The following is a 16,242-nucleotide window of genomic DNA, read 5'->3' as shown; positions in this document are numbered from 1 at the left end:
TGCAATTTGTGGCATTCTAGGCAGATACTTACAACACCTGAGCTCACTGTAATAGCAAGAGGAAGTGGCTACAAAATTATTACAGTAGTACGGTATGTACTGCAGTTAATTTTATGCAGTTATGACTTAACACTGCATCTTTATATTTGTTTAAATTTCTCTCAACTGTAAGTGGTGTCATGTATGGTCTGTAATTGTGTTAGCTTTGATAAATGTTAACTTTTTATAATAGATTTGTGTATATTTCGTGGTAGTAATGATAGAATAGATTAATATCTACATATATTTTGTGCATTCATGGCATACCTTTTACCTAATTTTTTTCAATATTTCTAGGCTATATGGTTCATCTTTGAGTTTTTCCAATTGTTTCAAAGTGGACCCATATAATTCAAACCTGTGTTGTGCAAGGGTCAACTGTACACTGTTTCTATGAATTTGAGAGACTGCCAAAATTTCTTAACCCTAGAGCCCTTCTAAATATTTCACAAATTAGAGTAATTTGATGTAAGTTGATTCAATAAATGCAAGCCAGTTTCCAGTGACTGGAGCTTTCTTTTTTAGGTGCTAACAAATCTTCCATATTTATTTAAGACTTTGCCAAGTATCAACTCATACGGAGTTTCCTGGATACATTCTCTTTCATCTTTTACTATTTAGATTACCAATTCCAATAATTTAAAGAGCATATCTCTCTAAAATTCTTTAAACTCATTTAGAAAAGTCAAGGGCTCTCAATAAATTCTCATCCATTTCAATGACTTCTTAATTGTGTATGTTTTACTTTGTACTGATTGAACTCCATTTTTCTAGATGGAAGCAAAACAGAAGTTCAGAGGTTCCAATTCCTTTGCATCATCCATGATCACTGTGCATCCCTCTTCCTGTTCATGTTCTTGCACTGAACTGTAACCAAAATAACTTTTGTTATCTTTAGCATTTTTTCCTCCATGCCTCATCGCCAGCAGATATTTAGTCCAAGCGATACTACTTTTAAAAGAATTATCCTAGCTTCTAAACATTCTTCTCAATTACTTGCCATCCCTTTCTCTATTGTACAAATCCTTGGAGGAAAGCTGTTTATTTTATAAAAGCCATAGTCACCATAGAAATTTTTAGAAAATACAGAAAACAATATATAAGAAAATTAAACTCACCCTACTTTCTGGCCTCCTCGTAAAGTTCCTCTGATCAAATAAGTGTTTTAACTGCTTTTCACTTTTCTCATCCATTATGATTATTTATGATTGTATAATCAGATTTCTCATTTAGTTGTTTCCTTTTTAGACTCGCTTTTCTTCCTCTTCTTTTTTTTTTTTTTTTTTTTGACAGAGTCTCACTTTGTCGCCCAGGCTGCAGTGCTGTGGCACAAATCTCAGCTCACTGCAACCTCCACCCTCCACCTCCCATGTTCAAGCGATTCTCCTGCCTCAGCCTGCAAAGTAGCTGGGATTACAGGCGCCAACCACCATACCCAGCTAATTTTTGTATTTTTAGTAGAGATGGGGTTTCACCATGTTGGCCAGGCTGGTCTTGAACTCCTGACCTCAAATGATCCACCCACCTCAACCTCCCAAAGTGCTGGGATTACAGGCGTGAGCCACTGTGCCTGGCCTAGACTCATCTTTTAAAGCCATATTCTTTTTAGTAAATTTGATCATGAAAATTCATCTATCATTTTTCTGGTTTTATTTTAAAATTTTATTTATGCACATATTTATTTTTAAATCTGCCTTATTAAAAAATTGAGGCGGCCAGGCGTGGTGGCTCAAGCCTGTAATCCCAGCACTTTGGGAGGCCGAGACAGGCGGATCACGAGGTCAGGAGATCGAGACCATCCTGGCTAACCTGGTGAAACCCCGTCTCTACTAAAAAATACAAAAAAAACTAGCCAGGTGAGGTGGTGGGTGCCTGTAGTCCCAGCTACTCGGGAGGCTGAGGCAGGAGAATGGCGTAAACCCGGGAGCCGGAGTTTGCAGTGAGCTGAGATCCAGCCACTGCACTCCAGCCTGGGTGACAGAGCAAGACTCCGTTTCAAAAAAAAAAAAAAAATTGAGGCTATGTGTCTGGTTTCCTTATAGTTCCCTCTTTTAGGACTATTAATACCTAAATGAATTAGTCAGTCATTTCTCCTACCTTCTCAATCATATCTTTCTTTTGAATTAAAACTAAACCAAGGAGGACAGGCACTAATATCTTCCTCTAACTTGCAAAGGTATCTCCAAGGAAAAATCAAGAATTCTTCACATGTTCTACTTTTGGAAAAGTAGATATTCAATAAATATACAGGTAAAGTTACAGTGTTTCAGAATTTTCATAACTGAAAGGAATTTGGGGGTGGGGGTTGATGGAGGAAAGTGTTGCCACATCCACTGCAACCTTCTTTATGACAAGCACTGTAGTAGGCACTCCACATAATTTTTTCATTTAATACTCTCAAAGATTACATATGGTAAGAACTGTACTGTTTTAGTCTCATTTTGCAAATAAGAAAAATGCAAATGATACAGGTTAAACAAATTCCCCAAGATGGAAGAATATAACAATAATAATTTACATATCCAGTATGCAAACTCCCCTCAAGATACTCCATCAACAGTCTACATTGCTTCTGTCCCAACTCTGTAATTTGTAATAGAAATACTTCATCCAGAGCCTGTACTTAACTGGGGTGGTTTATCTTATATTCATACAACAATGTTTTTCTCACTTTCTCTCCTTTGTATTCTCTCACCCAAAGCCCTCTACAGAGCTGCCAGTCTCATACTTCTGTATTTTCATACAGCCAAATACTATCTTCAACATCCCCTCTCCTTCCTAAAACATCTATATCTTTAAATAAAAAATAGACTGTGTTGCTCTGTACCAATTAGTAGGCCCATCCTTCCAAGCCCTCTTGTAATATGTGGAGCTTCATGTTTACACAGAGTAAAAGAAGCATGTCTATTTTAACAGATTAAACTTTGGTTTGAAAATGATGAAAATAAAGCTTGGAATACTACGCTGATCAAATTTCCCTAAAAGTTGTATCAGTAAATCATATTCCCCTTTTTCTCCCTCAGCTCTTTTCCTGGAAATTAATGTATCTTATTATTCTTTATTGGAAGATGCAAAGACCATGGCCCAGCACCCTTCTATGCATCATTCTAATGTTGGTAGCTCATTACCTAAATTGAAAACAAAACCAAAAAGTAAAACAAAACCTCGAGGTTACTAGCTCTGGGATCTTGAGTAAGTCACCTTTTCCACCTTGTTTCCTCAGCTGTAAAATGAGGATTAATAGTAATACTTACTTGACAGGGTTAAGAGGATTAAAGTGAATTGAATAATCTATAAGAAACTGCCATATGAACCATAAATTTAATGATTATAATGATGATTATGATGGTTCACATGGCCACAACTCCATTTGTAATCAACATACAAAATCAAATATCTAAATGTGCAACACTCAAGTAACTAGAGGCTTTTTACATCTATAAATGGTGTTGAAAATTTTAAGTTTCTCAGATTGCCAGGTTTCATCTTTTTCCCATGGCAGAAAAGTCTAGGTTGGATAAGGTGGTTTCTGTCATTTTAACATTTGCTGAAACTTTTTCTCACTAGATTTGGTGCTTTCCCTGCTGACAGTGGGCAGGGAGCCAGAATCTAAGACTGCACTTGGCTTGGTGGGAACCAGTCCTGAGCTGCCTTCCTCCTTGAGGAACAACATTACTCTGAGATTCTAAAATCAGGGTTCACTTTCTCAGGCAAAGGAGGGTGGTGCAATATGGAAGCTGGGGATATGCATTCCTTCTCCCTTCCCTACTGATCCAGCAATATGGAAGTCTCTGTGCTCAAAGTGCCCTCCATCCTCTATTGCTTATTGCTCCACTAATTTCCAATTTGGTGGAGTTAAAAAGAAATACCTCCAGTGGCCTTAAAGGTCAAAGGGAGCTGTGTGGTCCTTCTCACCAAAACCTGGCTGTGGCAAAGCTGAACAGAATGAACAGAAGTTTTGAGTCATTATGGGAAGGGGAGGGGCAAGCCATCCCTAAGGAGTTTGGAACAAAGTGCTTTAAGCAGCACCGAAGCACTGGGTAGCAAGGTAGGAGGACAAAAGGGGTCAGGAGGTAGAAGTGAGGCTCAGAAACGAGGCCCTCAGATAAACACATCTCTTTCACCTGCATCCAGTTTTACCAAGAACCCACTCTTGTCTCCTTCTTGCCTCCTTAGATAACAAGAGCAGCACCACCGGATGCTAGGACAATAAAAATGTCTGCCATCCTCACAATCATCCTCTTCCCCATTTGTTATGTGCTTACTGGGTAGCAGGCACTGTGCTAAGCACTTTATACTCATTGTTCATCAAATTATCACAACACAGTAGATATCATTAGCCTATTTTGCACTTGAGAACACTGGGGTCCAGACGTTTGATAACATATTCATGGTCATACAAATGGTAAGCACAGAGCTGGAATTTCAACATAAGCCTGCCTGACTCCAGGGATTCTAAGCTTTTAATTATTAGGAGACATTGACACTCATTTAACTCTTCTCTTCTCTCCACCTATCCACCCCCCAACTTCCTTCAACCAAATGAGGCCAGTTTACATAGCCACCTTCTGAGAAAAGTTACCACAGGTAGTTTCTGCTTCGTAAGTTACTGGGTTGGTTTTGTGGCCAACCTTGTGTCCTGAGACCATATGATCTTGGCCAGAATAGATTGTTCCAAAAACTGCTGCTGAAGCCAAAGTCAACTATAGGCTGGACTTGCATTATCTCATTTAATCCTCATAACAAAGCTTTAAATTAAGTACTAATACCAACTGCATTTTACAAGCGGGAAAACTGACATTCAGATAAGTTAACTTACCTGCCTAAGGTGGGACAGCTAGTAAGAAGCAAAACTATGATTGGAAGGTAGGTTTATCTGAATGCTTGAACACTGTTCTAACTCCCATTTTCTCAGAGATCAATAGAGTGGGCCTTGAACAAGCCATGCTCTTGAATGCAAGTTGTAACAACTAAGAGAAATTGCCCAGACACTGCAACAGGAGATGCCCACAAAGTAACAGAGTCAAAGAAGAGCTGAGTCTTGGGAATGAAAAAGTGATGAGGGGATGACTTCCACAGTGGCTATCTGGTGGTCTGGGCTGCTGCTCTGCCCTCATCCAAGGGATTTCCACTCCGTGAGTCTCTGATATGCAGCCTTAGAACGTGTTGCCTGTGTTTCCTGATTTACCCATGTGGGCCTGTCACCCTCATCACCTCAGGTAACAAAGTCCATGCCTTGTTACTTTATGCCTCACACATACACTCCCTTAGGCCTAAACTCCCTGCAACACCACTTCTGCCAAACCCCCATGATTGTCCTGGTCTGATGGAGTGAAGTAATGAGAGACTTGGAGCCTTGTAGACCCAAATGCTCATATCTTGCCACCACTCCAGCCTCCAGCTTTACTTCCTCCTCCAATGCGTAGCTCTCTCTCCTCCTTCTTCATTGTCTGCCAGTCTGAGGGAAAAGAGTACTGAGGCCGATGGGTGTTTTCCAAAAGGCCCTGGGTACACTGGATGTACACTAGATGTTTCCTGCGACAACAGCAAGACAAAAGCAATGGGCATGCAGAAAGCCATATAGCAATTTGTCTCTGGAAATGCTACTTCCTGGGTCCACAAGGTGTTGGGGTGACTAGGAAACACAGCCCAAGTTTTTCTCCCGAGGCCTTCACACTCTACAGTTATCCCCATTCTCTACACAAGACAACAGAGCTCACAGGAGTTCCCATGTCACTGAGCTTGGCTAGGGCAAACAGAGAGTGGCTGCTGGTGAGAGACTGCTGAAAATGCTGGCAGCAAGCCACATAAGACATTTTTAGTGGCCCCATAATGTCTATATACTCTAATGAACTTGTATTTGTGAGCAGCTGGTGCTACATCATTAGATGTCATATGTGACAGGCTGTTCCGAGAAAGATCCAGGAATACAAGAAGCTGGATTTCCTGACTTTAGTTTCCCTGGGTTTTTAAAGCCTACCCTATCTTATGGGTAATTTGGCAAATGGTCAAATTGCTACCCTGATCTTTTCTACAATTAAAAAAAAAGAAAAGAACAAGCAAAGTACCTGTATACAAAGCATCTTACTACATGCCTCCTGCAGGAAGGCAGGATATAGTAATCAGAAAGAGACAAAAGAAAAAAATGACTAGGAACCTATATTTTTGCATAGATTTTCTACGTGCTTTCACACCCCACCTCTTCCCAGGCCACTAGCTATTCTAGTTCTTGGTCACCAAATTTGCCTCATCTCAAAATTAGTTTCTCTTTCCCATAATCAGTAGTATCTAGAAGCTGAGTTCCCCAGGCAACCATGAATACTTGTTATTCTTTCTGCCATGTGACTTGCCCTAAAAATAAATTCAAATATTTTTCCTACATCAAAATGCCAGGAAGAATTGGATACTGTTTTGAAGAAGTGGACACTGTTATTGTTTTTTGTTTTTTTTTTTTTAAATGCCTACCTATGAAATAGAGAAGGCCTAATGCTACTTAGCCAAAATTTTTAGGAATCCTAAGAAAGTCCTAACATAGAAGGAAATACAAAAACCTGGGTGTTATCCTATCTTGAAAATGGGACAAGCAAAGAAGGGGTTGGGAAAAGAGAATTAGAACAAGCTGATACACACATGCTCACACAAATCCAGACCAGTAGAATTTGTTTTTCTTTTAGAAAGGGAGTAGCAAAGAAAAGAGTGCGTGTTTGCTCTGAAGCTCAGTCAAGATTTTGCCACTTTCCTTTGAAATGCCCCGTTGATGTGCCAGCCAAGGACCCTTAGAGACCTCCATTTGAAGCTGAAAGTACTTGAAGCCAATTAACAAAACAGATTTGCTTTCTAGTCTCATGTGACTCTGGGGTGGGTGACCTTTTGGAAATCATGGACAAAGTCTCCATTTAGAGCCCCTACAGAGTGATGACTCCACTATACAAATCATTGTGAATTAGGAAGCTTCCAAATTAAACTAGATTCAGCAAATAGAACAGCGACAATGGTAACAATGATACTCATAAAACTACATTTAGATGCTCTCAGAAACAGTTTACAAAATTCATTTATGTCCACTCTCTTTTTTGATCCTCAAAGAAACTCCCTAGGACACAAAGGGTACATACACTACACACACACACACAAACACACACACCACTCCCATTTTACAGGTGTGCAAAAGCTGAAGCTAAAGAGCAAAGCAACTTGCCCAACCTGTATGTGGCTGAGTGTAAAATTCAACCAAGGCTTCTACTTCCAGCTCAGTATCTTTTTAACCTAGACATTCTCCTCCCATGCCTCCATCCCATTATCCCCAAGAATCCTGAAACCAGTAGTGATCCAGATGACCAGGAGCTGAAAAAGCAGCCTTAGTACTTTCAGAGAATCAATTCAAAAATAGATAAAAGAATAGAAAAACTGTTGAGGGTGAGGGAAAAGTATTGCTGAGATGAACTAACGCAGGATGAAGTCAATAAGGCAAGGGGGAAAATTCTCTCTCTTCTTTTTCCTTCACATCTTCCCTGTTCATCACCACCTAGCCTAGGCCCCAGGATTTCCTCAAATGGCCCTAACTCTTTTGCCCAATACTGGGTTGTTTTTACCAGGTTCACGTGATAGGCTCTGAAAATATTTTAGCTAAACCTTCTGATTAGCCAGGAGCAGGTTTCCATTTTTTTCTTGGAACTACTAGCCCCAGTTATATTCATTTTTACTACCTCCTTCGACACATGTTCCTTATATGACATAGTCTCTGCATCCTTCCCCATTCTGGACATACCCACCCAGTTAGTCAATATCTCACTTCAGATGTGATACGAAAAAGGAAATGAAAAGTGATTTTCAGTTCTTCACTCAATAAATCAACCAAAAAGTAAATAAATATATACTGAATCACAGGAAACATCTTAGAATGATAGAATACGCTATATAATTAATATATCTTAATAGGGCAATTTAAAAAGTGTTGTTGTAGGGGTAAACAAGGTGGTAAAAGTCAAGCACTTAGCACAGAGCCTGGCACATTAGTCTTTTACGGATCACTGCAAACCAGTGCCTTCATGGCACTCTATCTGCAGTATTATCTTCAGCTCAGAGCAGTGTATTTTGGAAGTGGCATTAACAAATTGGAGGCAGAAGTTCTAAAGAAGAGAAAGGAGTTTCTACTCACAGAACTCTCATCAATAATTTGTCCCTTTCTGTTCACCCTTATCCAGCTCTGCCCTGCCTTGGTGAAGGCATAACGGGCTTGTTTCCTGAGGCTGTGTCTCACCTAATTCCTGGAATATATTATGGGCATTTTTACGTTAGTGGGAGAGCACCTGAAAACCCACTATCACTCCCATGCCTGGGGTCAAGTGTCCTGGAATGAATTTAACATCACCTATGGGAGAATCTGGGCAAACCTCCTTGGCTAAATCCATTCCAGAGTATATAACACAATTGTGAACTTCGGTCTGGCTACCAAGGTCCTGGCCCTCTTTTCATTTCCACCCTTAAGACTACAACCTCACCTAAACTGTTGACCAAATTAGTAGGAGACTGGCTCCCTATGCTGATTTTTTTTTTTAATTTTTACGGGTACACAGTAGGTATCTATATTTATGGGGTACTTGAGATATTTTGTTACAGGCATGCAATGCGTAACAATCACATCAGGATAAATGAGGCATCCACCACCTCAAGCATTTATCTTTTGTGTTACAATTAAATTGTACTCTTTTAGTTATTTTTAAATGTTCAATTAAATTATTATTTTCTATAGTCACCCTATTGCAAACCAATGCAACAGCTTTGATAGCACCCTGTTGTGCTATCAAATACTAGCTCTTATTCATTCTTTCTAATTTTTTGTACTCACTACCCATCCCCTTTTCCACTCTACCCCAGCCCCCACTACCCTTCCCAGCCTCTAGTAACCATCCTTCCACTATCTCTCTCAGTTCAATTATTTTAATTTTTAGCTCCCACAAATAAGTGGGAACAAGTGAAGTTTGTCTTTATGTGCCTGACTTATTTCAATTAACATAATGACTTCCAGTTCTATCCATGTTATTGCAAATGACAGGATTTTATTGTGTTTATGGCTGAATAGCAGTCCATTGTGTATATGTATCACATTTTCTTTATCCATTCATCTGTCGATGGACACTTAGGTTGCTTCCAAATCTTAGCTATTGTGAATAATGCTGCAATGAACATGGGTGGGCAGATAGCTCTTCTATATACAGATTTCCTTTCTTTTGGGTGTATACCTAGCCATGGAATTGCTGGATCGTATGCGTGCACTGGTTTTAGTCCGCTCCTGTCACATAAGGTCTGAATTCAGTTTCCTATGTCTCCATGGTGCTAAGACAGACTTCCCTGACCAATGATTTGGACACAGACCAAGAATGTACTTCCCTGATGCCCCTACGGCTGGACCCCACAACTAGGATCAAAGTCCTTGAATACAGTCATGACCTGCATCAAACATGAGTTTGTTCGTCTACTGGACACAACGATCCGAATTGCCTGGGGCAGCTTCCTTTCAGTCTTCCATTTGCAAAGAACTTCAGGCATATTTCATGTCTATAGATATTCTATTTATACCAACAGGGAGAAGGGAAAAAATTACAAAAAGCAGACATATAGACTCATATAGCGAAACAGTTTATAAAAGATTTAGTGTAGTGGCAAATAGTTCTAAAAACTTTAATAGACCTTGAGGTCATTGCTGTTTTATAACTTCACTGATTCATTTTTGAATATAATATACAGTACATATTCATGTACTCATTCAATATGCATGTGTGCAGTGATTTGAATCATAGTTGCCTATAATATGCTTGGCACTGCCTATACAAATATAAATAAGATTCATATTTATAGGGCCACATATTTATTCATACTTAAAGGGCCACAAAAATTAATGTTCGATGGACACTTAGGTTGCTTCCAAATCTTAGCTATTGTGAATAGTGCTGCAATGAACATGGGAGGGCAGATGTTCAATATCATCACCTCAACCTATCAAATAAAAGTTTTTATGTTTGGTATGTTCTGTTAAAGATGAGAAGTATGCAATATACCTCAGTAGATTATATAATTCCATCCAACAACATCAGCTATAATTGGCATAAAATATAATATGTGAACTTCATTTCTCTGGGTAACAGCAGTATTAGGCTTGAGTCTGGTATTTAGGTATGGAATATACCTCTGGCCCTCCTAGTTGTATCAAACTAGCCACACTTCCTCACATCTAAATTGAGAATAGCAGCAGTTCTCACCTCATAATGCTGTTATCAAAGTCAAATGAAATAATGTATACCAAGGGCTTAACATGGTGCCTGAAAAGCCCTCATTTACATTGTATTTTCCTTCTCAAATACACATGATAGTTTTTGTTTGTGCAATTTAAATTAAGATATTTCCAATTTTCAAATCACCTTAGCACCTCCACTTGGGCTTAATAGCTAAGGTTAAGTGAAAATGGCCTTGGAAAAAAAGACCCTATGAGGTAAAAGCAGTAACCAGTAAGGACAACACACACACACAACCCTAACTAAAAAGGAGGTCAGTAGAAATAGGCAGCTCAGAGTCCCAGAAAATTTGTGAGAAACATCAAAACTATCACTTGCTAGGAAAAGAAGTTGCAGCACATGAAACTCCTCAAATTGGAACTAAGCCAACTCCAGGATGCATTAATAAAATGACAGTATCCCATTTGAGGTTAAGTCTTTCAGAGCATATCTGGACCCTATGTTAAGTTATAGACACACACTTAAAGTGAGACTTTGACAGGACATGGTCCAAAGCATTCCAAAAACATTAGCCAAGCAGAATTTCACAAAGATGCAGAATAAAGTAGGCAGAACCAGGCCTCTTCAGACTGGGGAATGGAAGATGTGGAAGAATCATGGGAATATCATTTCAAATATTTGAGGGACTATCTCCTATGGAAGGAGATGTAGAAAGGGGAGAGGATCTCCATGGTCTACAGGGCGGAACTAGTTCTAATGACAGTGGAAAGATAAAGGGAAGGAGAAAGACTTTAATTTAACTTGGAAAAATTCTAACAAAGTTATCTAATATAGTGAGACAAGTGTTGGGGTTGGGGTTGGGGAGGTGTTGAGGAGAGATTTTAAGGATTCAACAGAGAATCCAACTAGATTAAGAAGCTGGACTGTGGATTTGGCTGGTCTGTAACCAATAATTTTGGTCTATGACCAACAATTTTTTCAGCTGCCCATGGTAAGATAAATAAAACAGTGATACACTCTCTAAGACCCATTAACTATAAAACAAGGATAATAATATCAATCTGATAGAACTAAGTGAAGATTAAATAAGATATTATGTGAAAAGGTCTTCAACATGAAAGATATAAATGAAAATTTTAAAACACAGTTAAAAAAACAGAGGAAACAAAGAAGAAAACATTAATTACTACCATCAGAGAGAGGAGAAAATATTGCATCCATGAGACCAAAAAAGTGTACAATTGTATTTAAAGAAAATATCAGAAAATAAAAACAAGCTTTTAGATATTTAAACAGTAATAATCAAAAATAAGAAATTTTAACAAAAAAGTTAAAATATAAGGTTGAGGACATATCCTAAAAAGTAGAGCAGAATGTCAAATTTTATCCGTTGCATTCTAGCCAACAGTTGGGGAATATTAGTTTCCCCACATCTTCAACAATGCTGGATATTAAGAAAAAAATCTTTGCTTTTGGGTATGTGAAAAATAGTCCCTCATTGTTTTAGTTTACTTTGTTTGCCTACTAGTGAAGTTGGATATTTTCTCGTATCTTTAGCCATTGACACTTCCTCACCTACAAACCACCTGTTGACCTCTAACAAGAGTCAAGTCAACTGCCTGGGTCTTGTCAGTTTTCTTTTCCCTGTGTGTCATTAGAAACATCTTGGTTCCAAGATGGCCAAATAGGAACAGCTCCAGTCTGCAGCTCCCAAGCGTGATCAACACAGAAGACAGGTGATTTCTGCATTTCCAACTGAGGTACCTGGTTCATCTCATTGGGACTGGTTGGACGATGGGTGCAGCCCACTGAGGGCGAGCCGAAGCAGGGTGGGGCATCACCTCACCCGGGAAGTGCAAGGGGTCGGGGATTTCCCTTTCCTAGCCAAGGGAAGCCATGACAGACGGTACCTGAAAAAACAGGACACTCCTGCCCTAATACTATGCTTTTCCAATGGTCTTAGCAAATGGCACACCAGGAGATTATATCCAGCGCCTGGCTCAGTGGATCCCATGCCCACAGAGCCTTGCTCACTGCTAGCGCAGCAGTCTGAGATCAACTCAGACTGGAGGGACATCTACCATTGCTGAGGCTTGAGTAAGTAAACAAAGCGGCCTGGAAGCTCGAACTGGGCAGAGCCCACCACAGCTCAGCAAGGGGCGCTGCCTCTGTAGTCTCCACCTCTGGGGGCAGGGCATAGCTGAACAAAAGGCAGCAGACAACTTCTGCAGACTTAAACGTCCCTGTCTGACAGCTCTGAAGAGAGCAGTGGTTCTCCCAGCATGGTGTTTGAGCTCAGAGAATAGATAGACTGCCTCCTCAAGTGGGTCCCCACTCCCATGTAGCCTAACTGGGAGATACCTCCCAGTAGGGGTTGACTGACACCTCATACAGGCAGATGCCCCTCTGGGACGAAGCTTGCAGAGGAAGGATCAGGCAGCAATATTTGCTCTTCTGCAATATTTGCTGTTCTGCAGCCTCCGCTGGTGATACCCAGGCAAACAGGGTCTGGTCTGGAGTGGACCTCCAGCAAACTCCAACAGACCTGCAGCTGAGGGGCCTGACTGTTAAAAGGAAAACTAACAAACAGAAAGGAATAGCATCAACATCAACAAAAAGGACATCTACACCAAAACCCCATCAGTAGGTCACCAATATCAAAGACCAAAGGTAGATAAAACCACAGAGATGGGGAGAAACCAGAGCAGAAAAGCTGAAAATTCTAAAAACCAGAGCACCACTTCTCCTCCAAAGGATTGCAGCACCTTGCCAGCAAAGAACAAAGCTGGATGGAGAATGATTTTGACGAGCTGACAGAAGTAGGCTTCAAAAGGTCAGTAATAACAAATTTCTCCAAGCTAAAGGAGCATGTTTGAACCCATCGCAAGGAAGCTAAAAACCTTGAAAAAAAAATAGATGAATGGCTCACTAGAATAAACAGTGTGGAAAAGACCTTAAATGACCTGATGGAGCTGAAAACCATGGCAAGACAACTATGTGACCCACGCACAAGCTTCATTAGCCAATTTGATCAAGTGGAAGAAAGGGTATCAGTGATTGAAGATCAAATTAATGAAATGAAGCCAGAAGAGAAGTTTAGAGAAAAAAAGAGTAAAAAGAAATGAACAAAGCCTCCAAGAAATATGGGACTATATTAAAAGACCAAATCTACATTTGATTGGTGTACCTAAAAGTGACGGGGAGAATGGAATCAAGTTGAAAAACACTTTCAAGATGTCTTATCCAGGAGAACTTCCCCAACCTAGCAAGGCAGGCCAACATTCAAATTCAGGAAATACAGAGAATATCACAAAGATGCTCCTCAAGAAAAGTAACCCCAAGACACATAATCGTCAGATTCACCAAGGTTGAAATTAAGGAAAAAATGTTAAGGGCAGCCAAAGAGAAATGTCGGGTTACCCACAAAGGGAAGCCCATCAGACTCACAGTGGATCTCTTGGCAGAAGCTCTACAACCCAGAAGAGAGTAGGGGCCAGTATTCAACATTCTTGAAGAAAAGAATTTTCAACTCAGAATTTCATATCCAGTCAAACTAAGCCTCATAAGTGAAGAAGAAATAAAATCCCTTACAGACAAGCAAACACTGAGAGATTTTGTCACCAACAGGCCTGCGTTACAAGAGCTCCTGAAGGAAGCACTAAACATGGAAAGGAACAACCTGTACCAGCCACTGCAAAAACATGCCAAATTGTAAAGACCATTGATGCGAGGAAGAAACTGCATCAACTAATGGGCAAAATAACCAGCTAACATCATAATGACAGGATCAGATTCACACATAACAATATTAACCTTAAATGTAAATGGGCTAAATGCTCCAATTAAAAGACACAGACTGGCAAACTGGATAAAGAATCAAGACCCATCAGTGTGCTGTATTCAGGAGGCCAATCTCATATGCAAGGAATGCATATAGGCTCAAAATAAACGGATGGAGGAAGATCTACCAAGCAAATGGAGAGCAAAAAAAAAACAAGGGTTGCAATCCTTGTCTCTGATAAAACAGACTTTAAAGCAACAAAGATCAAAAGAGATGAAGGCGGCCATTACATAATGGTAAAGGGATAAATTCAACAAGAAGAGTTAAGTATCCTAAATATATATGCACCCAATATAGGAGCACCCAGATTCATAAAGCAAGTCCTTAGAGACCTACAAAGAGACTTAGACTCCCACACAATAATAATGGCAGACTTTAACACCCACCCCACTGTCAATATTAGACAGATCAATGAGACAGAGGGTTAACAAGGATATCCAGGACTTGAACTCAGCTCTGCACCAAGCGCTGAGACATCTACAGAACTCTCCACCCCAGATCAACAGAATATACCAATGACAAAAACCACATGATTATCTCAATAGATGCAGAAAAGGTCTTCGACAAAATTCAACAGCCTTTCATGCTAAAAACTCTCAATAAACTAGGTGTTGATGGAATGTATCTCAAAATAATAGGAGCTATTTATGACAGATCCACAGCCAATATCATACTGAATGGGCAAAAACTGGAAGCATTCCCTTTGAAAACTGGCACAAGACAGGGATGCCCTCTCTCTCACCACTCCTATTCAACTAGTGTTGGAAGTTCTTGCCAGGGCAATCAGGCAAGAGAAAGAAATAAAGCGTATTCAATTAGGAAAAGAGGAGGTCAAATTGTCCCTGTTTGCAGATGACATGATTGTATATTTAGATAACCACATCGTCTCAGCCCAAAATCTCCTTAAGCTGATGAGCAACTTCAGCCAAGTCTCAGGAAACAAAATTAATGTGCAAAAATCACAAGCATTCTTATACACTAATAACAGACAGAGAGCCAAATCATGAGTGAAGTCCCATTCACAATTGATACAAAGAGAATAAAATACCTAGAAATCCAACTTACAAGGGATGAAAAGGACCCCTTCAAGGAGAACTACAAACCACTGCTCAACAAAATAAAAGAGGACACAAACAAATAGAAGAACATTCCATGCTCATGGATAGGAAGAATCAGTATCGTGAAAATGGCCATACTGCCCAAGGTAATTTGTAGATTCAATGCCATCCCCATCAGGCTACCAATGACTTTCTTCACAGAATTGGAAAAAAAACTACTTTAAAGTTCCTATAGAACCAAATAGAGCCCACATTGCCAAGACAATCCTAAGCAAAAAGAATAAAGCTGGAGGCATCACATTAACTGACTTCAAGCTATGTTTGAAGGGTACAGTAACCAAAACAGCATGGTACTGGTACCAAAACAGAGAGACAGACCAATGGAACAGAACAGAGGCCTCGGAAATAACACCACACATCTGCAACCATCTGATCTTTGACAAACCTGACAAAAACAAGAAATGGGGAAAAGATTACCTATTTAATACATGGTGCTGGGAAAACTGGCTAGCCATATGGAGAAAGTGAAACTGGATCCCTTCCTTATACCTTATACAAACATTAATTCAACATGGATTAAACACTTAAATGTTAGACCTAAAATCATAGAAACTCTAGAAGAAAACCTAGGCAATATGATTCAGGACATAGGCATGGGCAAGGACTTCATGTCTAAAACACCAAAAGCAATGGCAACAAAAGCCGAAATAGACAAATGGGATCTAATTAAACTAAAGAGCTTCTGCACAGGAAAAGAAACTACCATGAGAGTGAACAGGCCACCTACAGAATGGGAGAAAGTTTTTGCAATCTGACAAAAGGCTAATATCCAGAATCTACAAAGAACTTAAACAAATTTACGAGAAAAATACAAACAACCCCATCAAAAAGTGGGCAAAGGGTATGAACAGACACTTCTTAGAAGAAGACATTTATGCAGCCAACAGACACATGAAAAAATGCTCATCATCACTGGCCATTAGAGAAATGCAAATCAAAACCACAATGAGATACCGTCTCACACCAGTTAGAATGGCGATCATTAAAAAGTCAGGAAACAACAGATGCTGGA

At 39.7% G+C, this 16,242-nt stretch overlaps 1 protein-coding gene across 5 annotated transcripts in view; it reads right to left on the bottom strand.

Annotated features, from left to right (window-relative positions):
* The window catches only part of ENTPD1 (ectonucleoside triphosphate diphosphohydrolase 1), a 174,626-nt gene that overhangs the window by 76,400 nt on the left and 81,984 nt on the right, over positions 1–16,242 (bottom strand). The window lies entirely within an intron of this gene.

Source organism: Mandrillus leucophaeus, unplaced genomic scaffold, assembly GCF_000951045.1.
Source record: "Mandrillus leucophaeus isolate KB7577 unplaced genomic scaffold, Mleu.le_1.0 Scaffold117, whole genome shotgun sequence".
NCBI classification, from domain to species: domain Eukaryota; kingdom Metazoa; phylum Chordata; class Mammalia; order Primates; family Cercopithecidae; genus Mandrillus; species Mandrillus leucophaeus.
The sequence above is the reverse complement of the archived record's forward strand: the minus strand, read 5'-3'. Positions and strand labels throughout refer to the sequence as shown.